Here is a 13,215-nt window from a genome sequence, read left to right as displayed (position 1 = left end):
TTTGTTTGTTTGTTTGTTTTAATACAGAAAAATTCTAATTCTCTGTCAGTAGTAATTTACCTATATAACATTCAAATTTATTTGTTTGTTTGTTTGTTTGTTTGTTTGATATTCAATACAAATTTATTCAACTTTATTTTTGAAAATTTGTGTAAACACTGTACAATGATTTGATGTGAATCAGCGGCTATTAATTTCCTTCATAGCATCCTTTACTTGTTAGCAACGTTAGCCTGGTAGCTTCAGTACATCACTAAATATCAGACATGTCCTAGCTGATTGAGAGGTTTTTGTTTGTTTGTTTGTTTGTTTGTTTGTTTGTTTGTTTTGTTGTTAACAGGACAATTTGGCTCATTTTATTGTTTCTTTAAAGTTACAAGTCTGTTCCATTAAACACCTTCAATAGAACGTTGATGTTCCAGTCAGTGTAATAAACAGCACAACACTTGAACTGTTCACTGTGTTTAATATGGATGTTGTTATTTATGCTGCTGATGTTATATGATCACATTTCTAACCCGGAGTGCAGTGGCGTGCACAGATAGACACGAGGTGGTGCTCAAGCACCTGCCCCTCTGCCCTCTGTCCAAAAAAGTGCCCTTTTGAATTTTTTTTTTTTTACAGTTTACTGAGGCCAATGTCGACATGATCTTTTAGAAAAGCCGCAGCATTAAAAGCGTGTGTGAAAATAATGTCCCGATGTGTGCCCCCTCCGCACACACACCGGACCTCTGTCTCTCTTGCTCTGTCACGTGAACAAGCGTGCAGTGCATTCAATGTGAGGTTGCAGCAGCATAGCGTCCTGGAAGCCACGGCCTTGTCGTAGCGCAGACAACACATCGGGCAGTCAGTCAGCTCTTCCCCTGCCCCACCAGCCAGGAATCGAGTGAAAATGTATTGTTTGCCCTCTAAGCCCAAGCTGTAATTATTTTGTCGTGAAGTAGCCCGTCGCATACAGAAACAACTGCACATAAGTATTATATTTTTTGCTAGACCATTTTCAGATTTAGGAAAACAACAATTTCTTTTTCTATTTTGTTCAACTAGAGATTCCTGGCAAAGTCAAAAAGCCTTGATGTAATAAATTAACATTAAGTGGTTGTTTTACACCTTTAAAAACTAAAACGGGTCAGTGGCGACCCGAACACGAGGAGGGTTAAATCTCAGACTTTTATAATAAGGTGTTCCACATGCGCAAAAAAGTGCCCTTTTTTCCCCCCAGAGCACTTGCCCCGCAAAATGTCTGTGCACGCCACTGCCGGAGTGTGTTATCGAAATGTTAGTTTTGTGGACAGGTTTACGTGATGTTTCTCCAGATCAGGACGGCTGATTGTACAGTACACAGTGTGTGTCTGTTTTGAATGATTGTCGAGTTTTTAAGATAAACGCAGTTCAACCATGAAGTGAAACAGATCCATGAAGCTCGTCTGCAATGGGCATTAAACTGTGATGTGTTGATGCTGATTAGCTTAACCTGTTAAATTCAGCACTTGGGCTATTTTGCTAAACTGTCCCTATTTTAATGTTGTTTGTGTAGAGCATCGTTTTCTTCTCCATTCTGCTGTATTTACTGCAGCTGACAGGAATCTGAGTGAGTTCACTGTGGAAAAGCTTTCAGAAGAGACTGTGTTAATTTTTCATGACAGCGTCCTATAAAAAGCCAGAGAGAAGGTAACAAGTCAGGATCTCCCTGGAGCTCCAGGAGCAGACTCCACCAGCTGGTTATGTGTGTGCGCGTGTATCGTGTGTGTGTAGTGTGGTGTGTGTAGTGTTTATTGTGTGTGTACTGTATGTAGTGTGTGTGTGCATGTGTGCTCACGCATAGTGTGTGTTGTGTGTAGTGTGTATCGTGTGTGTGTGCATAGTGTCTGTTGTGTGTTTGTAGTGTGTATTGTGTATGTAGTGTGTGTGTGTGTGTGTGTGTATAGTGTGTAGAATTCGATGCTTGACTGTGATAAACAAGGAACACTTATAAGCGCTCACCTCCCTTTCAACGTGTGTGTGTGGGCGATTGTTTGTCGCTGCTGAGGTTTTGTTGTGTTTGTGTGGGTGACTCCGTTCAGATCACACCTCTCACACAGAATAACGCCTGTCTTATTTTATTTCTTTACCTCCTGTTTAATGAGGGATAAAAATAAATGGCAACAGCCGTTTAAAGGAGGAAGCCTTTTAAAAATAAACGAGACACATGCCCTTTTTAGGGCTGTTAGTGCTGCCACTGATCCTGTTCTTCCGAAACTAATTGGTGGACTGAGCTCAGATCAGAAACCCCAGATGTCATGACCTTTCGGGGGGAAAGCGTCTCTCCGTGATACCCAGCATGCCTGTGTAGAGGAGCGATGCTACTAAAGCTGCGTCTATATTAAAAAGTGATGCGTTTCTGATGTCGCCTTGTGAATGTGCCACGATGACGACACAGCTTTAAATGTAAACAGGTTAAATTTTCAATTCAATTTCAACCTTTACAGGAAAAAAAAAATCCCTCCTGAACAACATCACATCAATACTTCGAATCAACATCTGACCAAAAGCTTTATTTTGTAATGAAATTTACAATCTGGTTAACAGGTTAGGGCTACATATAGGGCTTTTTTTCGCTCCTCCTACTCAAGCGAGTAGGACGCTTTTTGCTTTGCTCCTGCTTGAACTTCTCTTTTCTGCTTTTTTCACTATTTCTCTATTTTTTCTTATTTGCTTTCTTTTTACTTACATTCAACAAGATAACCTAGAAGTTAGACAAAGCAACTGACACAGAAGACTGGATTATAGCAAAATGGGGAAACCAAGGAACTCTAGTAACAAATGGACTGAGCTTGAAAAAAGAATTTCTAGCCTGGAATCTATGATTAATGCCCACCTATTAAGGATTGAAGGGGGTCCAGCAGCCGATATCGCTAAAGGGAATGCGGGGAATGTTCAGCATCTGAATGATGGGAACTTGGATGAATCGGTTGACTTCACAAAGCAAAATGTGAGTACTGATTGCTGGAAAAGACAAGGTGCTAGACCCAAAAACAAAAGGGCATTAACTTCAACTCCATTGCGGTCTGATGCCGTCAAACCTACAGTCTATGAATACCACCGGGCTGAAAACTACAGATATACACAGCCCATTACACTCCAGAACAGATTTCAGTGCCTTACAGACATGGAACCAGTAGTTCCTAGAAAGTGGCAGAATTTGAATAACAAAAATAAAGCTCGCAGTAGAGGTAGAAAGCAGCCGCCAACACTTGTTAATCCTACAACCCTTGTTGTGGGTGATTTCACTGTGGAAAATATTGGAGGAGAGTCCATGGTTGTGTGCTGTTTTCCTTACGCTTCCATCTCAGAGACTACAGACAACATTTCAAAAATGCTGTCAAACTACAAATCAATTAAACGCATTATTGTGCATGTTGGAGCAAATTATGTTTTCAGGGAACAGCTCACTGTGAGGAAATCTTTCAAAGACCTTTTTTCTGCCCTAAACGGACTTGGAATGCCTTTTTTTATCAGTGGTCCATTACCAGGATCTGTGATCGGCAATTACGGGTTTTCCCGACTGCTCAGTCTCAACACCTGGCTTGCAAAGACATGTTTTTCCTCTGGCATTAATTTTATTGACAACTTTAACCTTTTCTGGAAACGCAAAGCCTTTTTCAGCCCAAATAGCACAGAACTCAGCTGGACTGGTGCCAAAGTCTTGGCAGACCATTATCAACACTCTGTCCACCATTCCATGCCGACCTTGGGTACACTCTCTGATAAGCGCTCTGTAGCTGCACTGAAAGGAGCTAACAACACTGATACGAACTCTGTTTGGGTACAAACTGAACCTCCCAGGGACATCAACAAAGGCTCAAAAACAGTACGGAAACACACTGTTGATGTTCAAACTCAAGCAGTGAATCTGCAGGCAGAAAGAAGCGGGACTAACGCTCACTCTGATGGATTCAAGCAAAACTCCTTGTCACCAACGAAGGCAACTAAGCCCCCAGCAACTACAGAGGATCATGCTGACTCATCTGCCCCCAATACAGTTCAGGAAAATGATCAGAGGGTGGAGCTATCACCACACACATCCCCGTCACTTTCCAAGGCTAGCGACATGATATCTGAGCTAACGGGTAAGCTGGCAGAACTATCAGAAAGACAATCAGATAAACAAGCATCACCACAACCTCCTGAGACTGGCAATAGGCAATCACCAACAACAGCAGTGGATGTAACCCCAAGCCCCTCTGTATCTCCTTCACCCCCCAGACTGCGTTTTCCTGAGAAAATGGAGAGACTATTGTCTTTAAGCCGAGTGTCTTTGGCAAGCCCAAGAGGACACTCAAATCAAGTACCGTACACAGAGCTGTCTCATGGTCAGGCCTTGTGTACCCCAAAATCTCTAATGATATATCCAACTGCCACAGCACCCAAGAAACAGAGGGCACCACCTCCCCCTGTGATTACAGATAAGACTCAAGGACCATGTGCACAGCTACAGTTCACCAGCAGCAGTGAAGACCTTCATGTTGGAACGAACTGATATAATCTGGGTCCAGATGGTAGTTTTGAAAATAAGCTGGGACCCACGACGTACTTTTCTATTCCTGTGCTAACACGAAGGAGAGGTGTTCTTATTCATCCTATCAATGGGGTAAACTCGTCAAATCTCCTTCCAGTTCCAAAACAACCACAGAACGCTTCTGTGGAAATTACCCCCACATTCACTGTAAAACTAGCTCTTCAGAATGTTAGATCACTTCTCATCTCATCTCATTATCTCTAGCCGCTTTATCCTTCTACAGGGTCGCAGGCAAGCCGGAGCCTATCCCAGCTGACTACGGGCGAAAGGCGGGGTACACCCTGGACAAGTCGCCAGGTCATCACAGGGCTGACACATAGACACAGACAACCATTCACACTCACATTCACACCTACGGTCAATTTAGAGTCACCAGTTAACCTAACCTGCATGTCTTTGGACTGTGGGGGAAACCGGAGCACCCGGAGGAAACCCACGCGGACACGGGGAGAACATGCAAACTCCGCACAGAAAGGCCCTCGCCGGCCCCGGGGCTCAAACCCAGGACCTTCTTGCTGTGAGGCGACAGCGCTAACCACTACACCACCGTGCTGCCCTGTTAGATCACTTAATAAGCCTTTTTTAATTAATGACTTCGTCGGTACACACAAACTGGATTTTATGCTTCTTACTGAAACTTGGCTTGAACAATCAAGTAGCTCTATTACTCTTATTGAAGCAACTCCCCCACTCTTTGATTTCATGAGTGTTGGAAGAGCCAATAAACGGGGAGGAGGAAAAGCAAATATATACAAGGCATGTTTTCAGTACAAACAGACAACTCTTGGTGATTTTACATCTTTTGAATACCTAAGTGCAATCCTAAAATGTTCTTCTAACATATTAGTGTTGACTATTTACAGACCACCAAGACTTTCTGCACCACTGTTCCTAGAGGAGTTTGGGGAACTGTTGTCAAATATTTGTTTAGAGTTTGACAATCTTATTATTTCTGGGGATTTTAATTTCCATGGTGATAATCCAGATAACACATATGCAAATGAATTTCTTACACTGATTGATGCCTTCAACCTAACACAACATGTACAAGGGCCAACACACTCCCATGGCCACACCCTCGACCTTGTCATCACTAAGGGTCTTAATGTATCTACTAGTGTCATGGACCTGGGTATATCTGATCATTTCTGTGTTTTCTTTGATGTTTCCATTTCCCCTCACTTTCAAAACAAGTCTGTGACTGTAAAAAAGAGGGTAATTACCAATGGCACAGCAGCTCTTTTTGAGCAGGCACTCTCAGAACTCCCATGTCAATCTTCAGATTGTGCAGATGATCTAATGGAAATTTTTAATTCAAGAATGAATCATATTATGGATGCTATTGCTCCTTTTAAAACCAAAAGAGTCATAGACAAAGGAAAAGCACCCTGGAAACTAAATCCAACAGTTAAAATGTTAAAGAGGGAATGTAGAAAGTCTGAAAGAAAATGGCGTAAATCTAAACTCCAGATTCATTATCAACTCTACAAAGGGATGTTATGTAAATACAACTTAGAAATTTCTAAAGCAAGACAGTCTTTTTTTGCTGACATTATTAATAGGAATATCAACAATACCCGTGTGCTATTTTCTACAGTTGAAAAGCTAACAAACCCATCAAAACAAATGCCTTCTGAATTTCTCTCAGTTAATACATGCAACGACTTTGCATCTTTTTTCAAAGGAAAGATTGATAAAATACGTATGAATATAGCCACACAGGTGCAAACACTTCAAAATCTGGAACCATTGGATAACGAGAGAGGGGGTCGTAATACAATGTCAACATTTAGTTTAATTGATGTTGAGACTCTGAGAAAAACAGTACAAAGTCTCAGCTCCTCCACATCTGAACTGGACATTTTACCTACAGTCTTTTTCAAATCTGTTCTTCACCTAATATCAGACGAGGTACTTCAGATTATCAACACCTCCTTACGAACTGGCATGTTTCCTTCATCTCTGAAAAAAGCAGTTGTAAAACCCCTACTGAAAAAGAATAACTTGGATGTCTCAGTACTCAACAACTACAGGCCCATATCCAATTTGCCATTCGTTGGTAAAATAATTGAAAAAATTGTTTTTAATCAATTAACTGCCTTCCTGACATTAAACGGATGTTTTGATAAGTTTCAGTCAGGTTTTCGTGCCAATCATAGCACTGAAACAGCTCTTACTAAAGTCATGAATGACCTACGTCTTAATTCTGATGCTGGTAAAACATCAGTCTTGGTGCTTTTAGACTTAAGTGCTGCATTTGACACAGTAGATCATTCCATACTGTTACATCGACTGGAGCATTGGGTTGGATTTACTGGTATAGTAATCAACTGGTTAAAATCTTACCTACAACAAAGATTTTTTTATGTGGCCATTGGAGGCCACAGTTCATCACCCGTGTCCTTGAACTGTGGGGTTCCCCAGGGCTCAATCCTGGGACCATTACTATTCAACCTTTATATGCTCCCACTTGGACAAATTATTAAGAATAACTCAATAAATTTCCATAGCTATGCAGATGACACTCAGCTTTACTTAGCTATGTCACCTAATGACTATGCCCCTCTTGAGTCTCTTCATAGATGCATTGACCAAATTAACAAATGGATGTCTCACAATTTTCTTCAGCTGAACGCAGATAAAACTGAAGCAATTATATTTGGCAAAAAGGAGGAAAGGCTTAGGATTGCCACTGTTCTTGAAACTAAGGGGCTTAAAGCAAAGGATACTGTCAAAAACCTTGGTGTCCTTATTGACAGCGAACTTAACTTCAACAGTCATATGAAAGTGGTAAAAGTCTGCATTCTATCACCTAAAAAACATTTCTAAACTCAGGGGTCTCATGTCAAAGCATGATCTAGAAAAACTTATTCATGCTTTCATCTCCAGTAGGGTTGCAATAGCCTTTTCACAGGTCTTCCAAAAAAGACCATCAAAGAGCTTCAACTAATCCAAAAGCAAGGGTTCTTACAAGAACAAAAAGGGTAGTCCATATCACTCCAATCCTAAGGTCTCTGCACTGGCTCCCAGTGAGCTATAGAATTGACTTTAAAGCACTACTTCTTCTATTTAAAACATTAAATGGGATGGGACCCAGCTACCTACTGGATATGTTTCAATTATATGCACCAACTAGGTCTCTAAGATCACAGGAGAAAAACTTGCTAGTAATACCAGCTGTCAAAACGAAGTGTGGTGAAGCAGCCTTTAGTTGCTATGCTGCTAAGCTTTGGAACCAACTTCCAGATGAGATAAAAAATGCTCCTACTGTTGTTAGTTTTAAATCCAGGCTCAAGACAAAGCTGTTTTCAGATGCTTTCACTTGATTAATTTTTACCTAAGTAATTAATTTCCTTTAACATAATTTCTTTTAATTTTGATTTTAATGATTTTACTTTATTTTAATTTCTTTTTAATCTTGGATTTTAATGATTTTACTTTTATTTTAATTCTTTGTTACTGTGATCCTCGTAGATTTTGTCTGCGGGATGATTTTTGGTGATCCTCGTGGAAGAGCCACGGGAAGAGCGCGCTTTATGAGTTAAACCCATAATAATAATTAATCTCGAGGCTGATTAACTTTATTTCATTTTATTAATTTAACTTCTACTATTGTTTAATTCTTATTATTTTTCTTCCCCAATTATTTTATGTAATTTTATTTTCTATTGTTTACTGTTCTGCTTTTACTTCTGTAAAGCACATTGAACTGCCACTGTGTATGAAATGTGCTATATAAATAAACTTGCCTTGCCTTGCCTTACATTACCCACAGTGCAGTTTTACTACTTCTGGAGGAAAGAGTGGTGCAGAGGAAAGACAGCAGTGCGGCAGCGCTTTAATGATTCTCTCACCTCCTCCATACTGTACATCAGCCTCTGCTCCATCACCATCAATGCCATTTCACTTATCACCTTGTAGATCGCTATCTAGCCAAGCCGAGTCTCATCTCAATGCAAGTTATATAACGTAGGTTACAGCTGCAGTGCAATCTGGGACTGTGAGTCCGACATGGCACTAATATCTCCACTACTTCTACACTAATGTGACAAGTAAGAAAATATTTATTTTTTGTTTTTACCTCGTTTGTAACTTTGCTAGCATTAAATCAGCATTAAGTTCTCACAGGAATCAGGACCAAGCCACAAGTTCGCATGAGCTAACAAGGTGATGTACATATTTTCTTTACATTTAGGAAAATAACACCAGCTTAGTTCATTTGAAAACATTACATAAAGGTACAAACCAGGTACAAATAAGTGAAGCAGCAGAAAGGATTGTTCAGACTCTCTATAGGAAGGAGATTTAGGTGGAGAAAAACCACATCAAGCTCAGAACACAACTCGAATTCACACCATTCACACCGTTAAAATTAACTAACATCAGAGGTGCAAAAACTGGATTGACAGTAAAAGTCCTGCTTAGGTTTTCCTTCTGCCTGTGCTCTCAACACAGGTGATTTCACCAATTAGCTCATCAACCTGGCTTAGGGGATGTAGTAATTAGGATCAGCTGGTTCATTGAATTGGCTGGAGCAAAAACGTGGCAGGGTTTTTACTTTCTGCACCCGGGTTTTTCCACCTGTGACTAACATAAGAAATGTTATATACCTTTAATCACAGGTCTATCGTAAGAGGAGCTTCTTTGTATAATCTAAAAAATAGAATTCAGCAACGATATTTCTGTGATCATGTCATACAATGTGATAAATAATAACCTTAATGGACCACTGAGTCGGAAATTTGCTGACATGAAAAAATTGCACATATATTTTTATTTAAAAAGTAAATAAATAGTAATTGCATATAAATTACTTTGAAATTCTTGGTGGAATCTACAGTATTTTATCGAACAATGTCGTACTGGTATTGTGGTTACGGAAACAACCCTAAATGACTGTGTGTATGTAATCTGGCCTCAGGCGATCTTACACACTGGATAAATCAATCTGGCATTCTAAATAGGGATCTGGTATTTAACAGAAAATGTCAGATCTGGGACGTGTCTTCTGGGAGCGAGATGGCTGCCTTCTGAGAAAATTGTTTTTCACACACTCTGTGTGTTTTGTGAGAAAAAAAATTCAGCCTAAAATCATTTTATTTCCATCCTCTAATTCTACAGAAGCTTTTTTTTAACCTATCACTTTTACTCATATATATTATAAAAGCTTACTGTTGTAAGCTTTTGAGAATATTGTTATCGATTAAAGGGCTGATGACATGAACATGACTCTATGCAATTTCTTAAATAAACTATACAACATGGCAAACATGTTAGATTTCTGTTATAATTACGTGAAAAGAAGCTGTTGTTACGTGAATATCCAACTTTTAATTGCACAGCGCAAGAAAACTGGGTCCGTGGCTCGCGGCCATGCTGTGACTTCAGCGGAAGAACACGCTGCGGTTCACTGGCTGTTCTACTCAATGGAAATGGCGCATGAAAACGCCGGTGAACTCTCTAGTGCTAGCTCTTCAACAACCAAATACTGGTACTTTAAGTAGTGATCATGATGGCATGATTTTATCTGATTTTAAATAAATGAGATTGATAATAATGTGAATGTTCACAACTAGTACATACAAACTCCGCAGCTTCTGATTCAGCAGCTGCGTCATACTCCGCAAAAACATCAGCAAGAACCTACAATATAAATGGAAATGCAATACACTAAGCTCAAATGACTTTTGGAAAGTATAATTTCTAAATTTTTTCTACATATTCTTGAAGTCGGTCATCGGGGTACTTGCTACCGTTCCCTAACAACGCATGGCAAAGGGTAAAGTGTAGTGTTGCTACGAGTACTTGCTAAAGCCTCCGGTGGAAGATCCTCGATGTGCTGATAAGACATACAGTTCTATATAACACACAAGTGTCACGATAATCACAAAACAGATGCAAATTGTTAAAATACCTCATTTTTAAGCAATCATGTGTTGATCTCTTCCGAATAGAATCTATGATAGCCTACCCTCTTTACCCTTTGCCTCTCGTTGCTAGGTGGCAGTTACATGAAAGCCGCAAGCTTTCACAAGCAAATACATGACTGATATCACGCCGACTTTATGATTACATTTATGATTATCATGAATGTGTACTCTATGATGTGTACTCTATGAGCGCTCTGGAGCGAGTCACTTCCAAGACGGCCGCGCAGACCGCATGGTTACTATTTTTAGCATCATGTCGGAGCACTCTATAGCTCTACGTACCTTTATCTTATGTCGTTTCTCAACACATGTTCTGACAGGAGGACTGTCTTTGGAGGGGTCGCCTTGTCCCAGGCGACTGCTGGATCCGGCATAGCTACTAGTAGACCCCCTCCGGAATACTGTAGGCACTGCTGATGGTAGCAACACACGTTTGTGCTGAACTGAACACCCAAGAGATTCTTTTAAGCTGGGAAGGGTGTCAAAACAATCCAAATCGAAGTGTTCAGAGCACAGGATGGATGTTGGTGAGGGCTCCCACTTGTCACGAGTGCGCCTGACTTGCTTCACCCACTTCACGTGCAGCTCGGGATCTCTGGGAAACTTGAATAAACTTACCCCATCCTTGTGGGTTTTGGAGCAAAAGCCGGCAACACAACACGAAGGCATAATAACTATATATATTATAATGTATAATAATAATAATAATAATAATAATAATAATAAACTGAACACCTGTCGCATCAACAACAAACTGGTAAGTGAGGAGGAAGGTTCTTTCGCTGACGTCATATAGCCCCTCCTCCTCTTTCGTCTCCTGGGTGCTGCAGCCCCGTCAAATTTGCCCAAATAGCCGCGTTTTTTATCATAACTTGTAAAATAGGCGCCTTCGTGAATTAATATATGGATCATCGGGAATTACTTTTTATGTTATAAAACATCGCCAAAGATGTCAAAAACGTGTCATCAGCCCATTAAAGAGTATGCATGTGTGATGTTAAGAGTATTATGGAGAAGTAATAGTAACCACAGTATGACAAATTGCTGTAATTAAAGTCTAAAGACGTGATGAATGATTGTAGCAGATTTCATGATGGATGGTTATTGCTGTGAGGTTCACGCCCCAGTATAATGAAAACGTTCAGAAAATAGTCATGTATTTAATTCAGGGTTCTCATTTCCTGTCCGGAAGAACTTCTGCCTTGTGTGGTTTGAACTTTTTTTCTACCCTCAGAATAACTGGATCATTTATTAAGGGATTAATAATTATCTGGGCAGTAATTAAGAGTGTTTCAGTAAAGTCCAGAGAACCCATAGGATCCCATGTTCTAAGCCATCCGTGTTAGTGACTTTCGAGAGGAAAAACATGAGAGAAAGAATTTAAATGATCTAAAGAGTACAGAAAGATATGACTTTCTAAATGTCACATCATTTTCCTAATAATTGGGGTGATTTTAGCTACAACAACACCATAATGGAAACACACAAGAAAGTGCAGATGTAGGCTAAAGTTACTGTAATAAAGTTCTTGGGTTTAACTTCCAAGGCTAGGTAAATTCCTGGTCTTCATTTTTTAAGCTACAGTTCTTGGGCTTAATGTCCTGGGCTAAAAATTGAGCTCTTGGACTTATCTTCTTCAGCTATAGTTATTGGTCTTAATATTTTAAGCAAAAGTTCCAAGTTTTAACTTCCTAGGCTAAATATCCCAGGCTTAACTTTCAGTTCATGGGTTTAACTTTATAGGCTAACATTTATCAGTTTAACTTTCAAGCTCAAGTTTCTAGGCTTAGCTTCCGAGCTCAAGTTTCTAGGCTTAACTTCCAAGCTAAAGATTATAGGTTTAACTTCCAAGCTCAAGTTTCGAGGTTTAACTTCCAAGCTCAAGTTTCTCAGCTTAAATTTCAAGCTCAAGTTTTGAGGCTTAACCTCCAAGATCAGTTTTCTAGGATTAATTTCCAAGCTCAAGTTTTTTGGCAAGTTCAAGTTTCTGGGCTTAACTTCCAAGCTCAATTTTCTATGTTTAACTTCCAAGCTTAAGTTTCAAGGCTGAACTTCCAAGCTCAAGTTTTGAGGCCTAACTTCCAAGCTCAAGTTTCTGGGCTTAACTTCCAAGGCTAAACATCCTGGCCTAACCTTCCTAGGCTAAAGTTCCTTGTGGTTAACTTTTTGAGACTAAAGATCCTGGCTCTCAAGTTCCTGGTTTTATGTTCCTATAGAGGAAAGTTCATTTTACAGTTCCTGTGCTCAATGCAGTATTCATGGAAAAAAATATCTTGATTCCAACTTAAAACTGTGTGCATATTGCTTTAATTTACTAGATAGAACAGACAGTAATCTTTTTTTTGCATTTGATATTATCTAGCATGAGCATATATCTGTGTTTGTCTAAATTTTAGCACAATATCTTCATAATCTTACAAAGACCTAAAGCAGGTGGTGAAATTTAATAACAAGTTGAAATATAAACTAAAATTGATATTTTAAAGCTTTATTTCCCCGGATACACAGCATGTTCACATAGTCAGTTACTTTACTTCTTCTGAGTTTGGTTGGAGAAACCAGAGCTGTAAGAAAGCTCCTGAAATATCAACTAGTAATTCCTACTTGTAGGGAAAGTGTGAGTTTTAAATTAAATGAACATTACAAATAAATAATAAAGATATTTAAGAAATGAATTTCAGGGATTATGTTCCTAACATTTCAAGCTTCCTTATAAAAAAAAAGGAA

The sequence above is a fragment of the Neoarius graeffei genome, chromosome 25, assembly GCF_027579695.1.
Source record: "Neoarius graeffei isolate fNeoGra1 chromosome 25, fNeoGra1.pri, whole genome shotgun sequence".
Lineage (NCBI taxonomy): Eukaryota > Metazoa > Chordata > Actinopteri > Siluriformes > Ariidae > Neoarius > Neoarius graeffei.
This window is presented reverse-complemented; position numbering follows the sequence as displayed.